Here is a 6,279-nt window from a genome sequence, read left to right on the forward strand (position 1 = left end):
GGGGGGATTTTCTCAGCTGAATGGCCATCTCCTCACCCTTAAATTTGATTGCTATGGGGGTCAGATGGGACAGTTCAGTTAATCTCAATAAGATTGGGCTTGATGGAGACTGCCTGCTTCCTCCTTTGTGCCTGACTGTGCTCACAGCCTCAGCCAGAGCCAAGGACCTCTTGATACGCATGTCTATGCTTGCCTCGACTCTGGGGGCCCTTGGAACTTCTCATTTATCTCTCAACCCAGAGTCCATCACGAGGCTTGGGGTATCACACATGCTCAGTATTTGCTGGCGATTGGAATAAATGGGCCTGCTTCGTGCTGATGCCTGAGTTAGAGCTGTGTGGTGTTGGGAGACACAAACAAGCCAGATGTGATCCCTGTCCTCAAGGACTTTGCAGGGTGGTGGGGGAGACAGACTCATCATCAGCCAAGAGATGAGAAATTGTCGTCGTCGTCGTCATCATAACAGTGAGCAGGTGCGGTGTGGTTGGTCTGTGTATCATCTCATTTAATTCTCTGAAAATCCCCACAGATGACACTTTTATCACCCTTCTTGACGGATGATGAAACTGGGCCACAGATAGGTTAAGTGATTTGGCCAGAATCGCACCCCATTATCTGCGGACAGTAGCCAGCAGCGAACTGCAGCAGAAGCCCGGTTAGATCTGGGCTCCAGGTGCTGCGGGGGGTTGGGCAGGGGGAGTCGGAGGATTGAAGGCTTCGTGGAAGAAGTGCCTGGAAGGATGGCTAATGGCTAGACCTGCTCCTGTTACGATAATGCTGACGATGCCTCATCTTTTGGCTGATGGGGGCTCTGTCTTTCCCACCACTCTCACTAAGCGGAGAGACGGGAAAGTGGGGAGGTCATGGAGCCGTGGAGCACTGGGCAGGTTCAGCAGTTATCCCGTCTCCCCTCCCCCAGCCTCCCAGAGCCCAGAGTATAAGCATCACTCTCTGCCTCCCCACCAGGGTGAGGACCTGAGAGGTTGAAAAGTATCTGAGTCTCTTCCCCATGGCGTGTTCCTCAAACCTGCCCAAGTCAGGGCCTATGCTTCCAAATGGGAAGGCCAAGGTATCCTGCAGAAAACTGTGTCCTGGGTTGTTGCCAGTACCCCAGGTATTGTACCTGGCTAGAGTACCCAGTGCCTTGGCTGTTGGGCAAGATTTCCTCCTCCACGGCCTTCAAGGCTCAGTCTGGCCCCACCTCCTTGGAGACTCATTATGGAGGAAACTGTACAGTTTAGGGATTGGGGGAATCTGAGCTCTTGCTCTGACTGTCTGAACTGTGTGGCCTCAGGCAAGTCCTTCTGTCCATCCCAGGGTAGAGCTTCCTGCATCCATGCCCTCTGACGTCCAAGGGCCAAACTCCTCTCCTTTCTTCCCACATCTTGGCTGTTCCTGACTTCAGTAAATTCTCACTGATTGATTTTGTCTTGCCTCAGCTCAAGAATCCTCAGTGGCTCACTCTTGCCCATAGGATATGGGGAATCCACTGCTGTTCCTCCTGTTCTGACTTCATTCCTCTTCTTTCCTCTTCTGACTTCATTTCTTATATTCTACCTGTCCTTGAGGGCTCAGTCTGATCCCAGCTCCCTACGAATTCGCCCCTGAAAGCTTGCATGAATGCTCTCAAAGCATCAGGTCCTAGAGGAGTCACAGAGCTGAAGCAGACAGTCTCTGTCCTCAGTTGTACGCCAACCTGATGGGAGCTGACTCACAGATGTGGCGGTGATGGACAGTAGGCCGGGGTGACAGAGGGCAGGACACGGGGAGGGGAACTGACCATTTCGACATGGGACCCTTTGCCGAGAGCTATTTAACCAGGCACAAGACTTTCGTTCCAAGGGGAGGGGTGGGAACTGGGGGGATTTTGAGAAGTCTGGCCGGCAGTGAGGGGTGAAGAGGTGGATTGGTGGTGGGGGCGGGGGGCGCTGCCAAAGGGAGAGGCTGGCCTGGGAGATGGTTTCTGGGGAGAGAGAGAGAGAGAGAGAGAATGAGCTGACTGCAGGAGGGAGAGCTCATTTGGGGGAAGACAGAGCTGGTTGAAGAGAAATTTCAGAAAGTTTTGCTTTGTGATATACAGTGTCACCTTCCCCTCAGTTTCTCTGAAAACTTTGGGAAAATTGCCATTATTTGATAACGTTTGGGGTTGGATGGGCCCCCTCAACATGGGTAGGGCCTGAGCAGGAGTCAAAGGGGGCCTCATAGCATATGTCTAAGAGTTAAAAATCCAACTAACTCATTGTTAAATAAAGCATAGTCCATCTTCCTGTCTTGACAAACAACACCTTTGGAAAGACCTGGAAGGTCGGATTTGAACCCAGAACTTTCTACTCCTTAGAGTTCTGTGTGAAACATGGTATTATGGGAAACATCTACCCCTATCCCTGAGCCCCACTGTGGCACACCTCCTTCCTCTCCACCTTCTGCCCCATCCCACACAGCAAGGGACCTTCTGCTGTGACAGGATTACACACACAGGACGGTCTGTCCAGACCCCCACAGCAGGGGGCCTTTGGCCACCCTGGGCCTGGGCACACAGCCTGGAGGTGTTCTTTGCACTCAGGAGGAAGACCTGGAAGCAGGCTTGGCTTTTTGGTCAAGAAACTTGCTGAGATCAGATTTGGAAGTGGGATGGGGGCTCCCGTGGGCACATCCACTTGGCCCTGGGAACTCTGTGCCCTGTGGGGAGGGAGCACCTAGACAACGGCCTCGGGGATGCCCTCCGATGCATGGAGGGCAAGAGCAGGGAGCGTTTGCCCAGTTCGGAGGATGGCTATGGGTATGGGTGGGGGGCCAGGAGGTGCCACATGGAGATGGGACTGTGGCTTAGAGGAGGGCCCTGGGGGTACAGGGGGTGTCTAGTCACTTGTGTTGTGCTTAGAGAGCTGTGGGCCAGGCAGCCCCACAGCTAGGTGGGGCCTCACCTCACCTTGGCAGGTGGGGGGCACTGAAGCTCTCTGAGGAGGGGCAGGGGGTGATGGCGGGTTTGATTGGAGCCTGACTGTGGGTGTTTTCCTCTTTGCTGGTGCTGTCTTGAGCTGATGTTTAATTCTTCACAGACTCATACCTCTGGTGGGGGGCTGGGGTAGGGGGCTGGGGAGGGATGCTCTGGTGGGGTGCACAGGGAGGATCGTAATAACCCATAAGCTGCTGGAAGGCAGAGAACCTGACTTAGGCTCCCCTGTTTCCACCTCCTCCCCTGCGAGCCCCAGCTCAATGGGCCTGAGTTCCCACAGATGTGTGGGCGATCAGTTTGATTTGATACCGATAGCTTAGCACATGCCTCTGTCGCCAGCCTGTTTCGGCCCTCATTCCCCCCAGGTACAGGCTTGCACCTCATTACGCTGCTTCTCATATTGAAGTCCTCGCCTGAGGAGGGTCATCAACCAGCATTCTCCCCCTCCTCTCCTCCCTACCCCCTCCCCTCCAGGCCCTCCCACTCCTGTTCACCCCCTCTCGTTCTCTCCCCACCTCCCGCCCTCGGCTACGTGCCCCAGCCCTTCTTCAGTTCCCTTGAGAATCTCTCTCCTCCCATTCTCTCTCTTCCCCTCTAGTGCCACCTGCAACCCCCCCTTTCCCTGTCCCAGCAGCTAATGCTGGCGGTGCTGGGATGCACGTCTATTCAAGTAAATTAAAGTCATAAGTTCTGGGGGAAATGAGACAGGATGAAGACTCAGTGCCCAGCCCAGAAGCCTCTGAGGCCCCTTCAGAAGCTCCCAGAAGTCTGTGCTGACCTTCTCACATGCGTGTAATTGAACCCCTTTGTCCTCAGGCAACACGAGACAAGTTAAATTAAAAAACATTTCTTATTCCAAGCTGCTTTCCTGGATCTTAAAAAGCAGCAAATATAGTAACTTCACTGTTTCTCCCAGTTTCCTGTGGCACTGGAGAGTACTAGGCTTTAGTGGGCCAGCCCGGGCACCTTGAAGCCGGTGTAACATCTCCCCTAGCCCGGGGTCTCACCTCTTCTTAGCCTCCTGGGGAAGATCGTTGGCCAATCTGGGGGCAGAGCCAGACTGAAGACCTAAGTGTTAGGAGCCACTCCTAGCCCCGGATCAACCATTTGTGAATCATCTCTGGGATTCATTGGGTTAGTGAGTAGGAAATCCAAGTTCAGGAACAGAGCTATTGATTCAAGAGAGATACACGTGCCCTAAACATTGTCTTGTATTCTCTCACATTGGTTTTGTTGATCTAGAACTTTGCAAATATTTTCACAGTTCTTTGTGAGAAATTGGTTCTCTCCAACTGGCTAGAATCTAAGATTAGTCTTACAGGCTCCAAAGGGTTAATTTTGTAACCGAGGTTCAACTTCCAGGAACCAGGAGGGGGCAGCAAGGAACTGTCTGGGTGGAGAATTCCCCTGACCTGGCTTGCCAGGGAGGGTGAGGGTGGGAACCTGCCAGGACAGAGGTCAAGCGAAGTCCCTGGATGAAGCAGGAGCTGAGCCAAGACCAGGGCCAGAGTCCTGGAGGTGAGGTGAGGAACCATTAACCTTAAAGGCCACACCAGGAGTGAGGATGGAGGTGAGGTGCAGGGGAGAAAGACAACCCCCACCAGAAGGCAGAGCTGACGGATGGGCCTATTCAGACAACAGCAGACAGAAGAAGAGACGGGCCTGGCAACGTCACACTTCGGCCCAACATTTCCTGGGCCGAAGACCAGCAGCATCAGTATCCCCTGGGATCCTGTTAGAAATGCCAGTTAGCAGGCCCTGTGTTTCAACACGTCTTCCAGATCATTCTAATGCCTGCTAACATTTGAGAATCTCTTCTCTAGATGATACTGTTGGAAAATGTTTGCATCGATAGAATCTAGAGTCCTATGGATGCTTTTTTCCTTAGAGTCCCAGATATGCCTGGTAGGCTCAGCCCTCTTGGGGTCCTCTTGCTTTATGAGGAGCCTCCTTCACGTATGATGGGCCGAGTTTTGGGGGGATCATAGTCTTCTACATCCCAGTTATTCTCAAATGGATTTTCAATCCTTTCATGCCATATTTTCTGTCCTATGTAGAGTTCTACCAGGACCTCTGTGTGCCTAAGGAGAGCATCACTGGGGTGGTGGTGGAGGGATTCCTCACTCCTCAGGAGCCCTGCTCTTGCTGGGCCAGGGGTAGGAGGTCAGGCCAACGTCGAGATTCCAGGAGGATCTTTCTGCACGACAGGAATTTCACCATCTATTCAATACCACAAAATCTATGCCATTGTGAACATCAGCCTGAAGTCTGAGATCTGAGAGACCAGTGGGCCAACAGGTACCACGGATCCCCACCAGCTCCAGGCAGGCTGAAGGGACCCTGAGCTGATTCTGGAGGCCCTCTCCTTCCTCCTGGAGCTGGTCCTGGCTTTCATAATTCACAGTACATCATGAGTTGCAGGGATAATTTTTCATCTTGGACCATTCTGGACACACCAGTGGCTCAAGAAGAGTTAAAAAGCTACAAGATTGTTAATTTGTTCACAAAGGAAACTGCCCAGAAAGGACAAGAAAAGCTTCATTTCCTAGCCATTAACTGAAAACCACTTTTCTTAGGACAGCTTGACCTCTAAAGTATGACTGAACTACCCAGAAAAAAAAAAAATGCAGATAAACCATGTCTCCTTTTAGCACTGAGTGCTAGTAAACAAAGTGGAAGAGAAGGAATTCCACCAAGATAGCAGCAGAAACTTAACTTCTTAGGGGAAATAATTTCCTCTCCTCATTAGCAATTAATGAGCATAAGCTCCTGCCCACCAGCATTCTGAATTACTGTCGCTGTGATGAGGTGGTGTGGTGGGAACTTGGTGCACTGCCTTGTGCCTTGGGCAGGAATCTGTAAACCAGAGCTAATAGGTGAATGTGTCTCATTCAAGTGGGGATGTTATCTTGTATTTAATATCAGGCAGGTATCTGTCATATCCATATCCTTTGCTATGCTTGGTGGAGATACAGAGAGATAAAGACCCAGTTCCTATCCTCAATGTAAGTCACATATGTCGTGAATTATATTTACATCATTATATGAATTACATCAATTACGTCAGCCAGTGGAATCTGTGCAGATAAGATCCTTTATTTACTTGTTCATTCCACAGATGCTTATTGAGCACCTATAATTTAATGTAGGTGCTTTGGGAAATCTAGAAAAGTAAATATAACCCAAGTTTCCCAGGCTCTTCATGCTACTGAAGTCATGGTAATGGAAAAGGTTACATTTTCTAGGTTCTTGTCTCTATTATTTAAGGAGCTCTTCCAACACCCCTTGGCCTCACCCCCACCCCCAACCAAATTCTCACCCAG

Source organism: Mustela erminea, chromosome 14 (assembly GCF_009829155.1).
Source record: "Mustela erminea isolate mMusErm1 chromosome 14, mMusErm1.Pri, whole genome shotgun sequence".
NCBI lineage: Eukaryota > Metazoa > Chordata > Mammalia > Carnivora > Mustelidae > Mustela > Mustela erminea.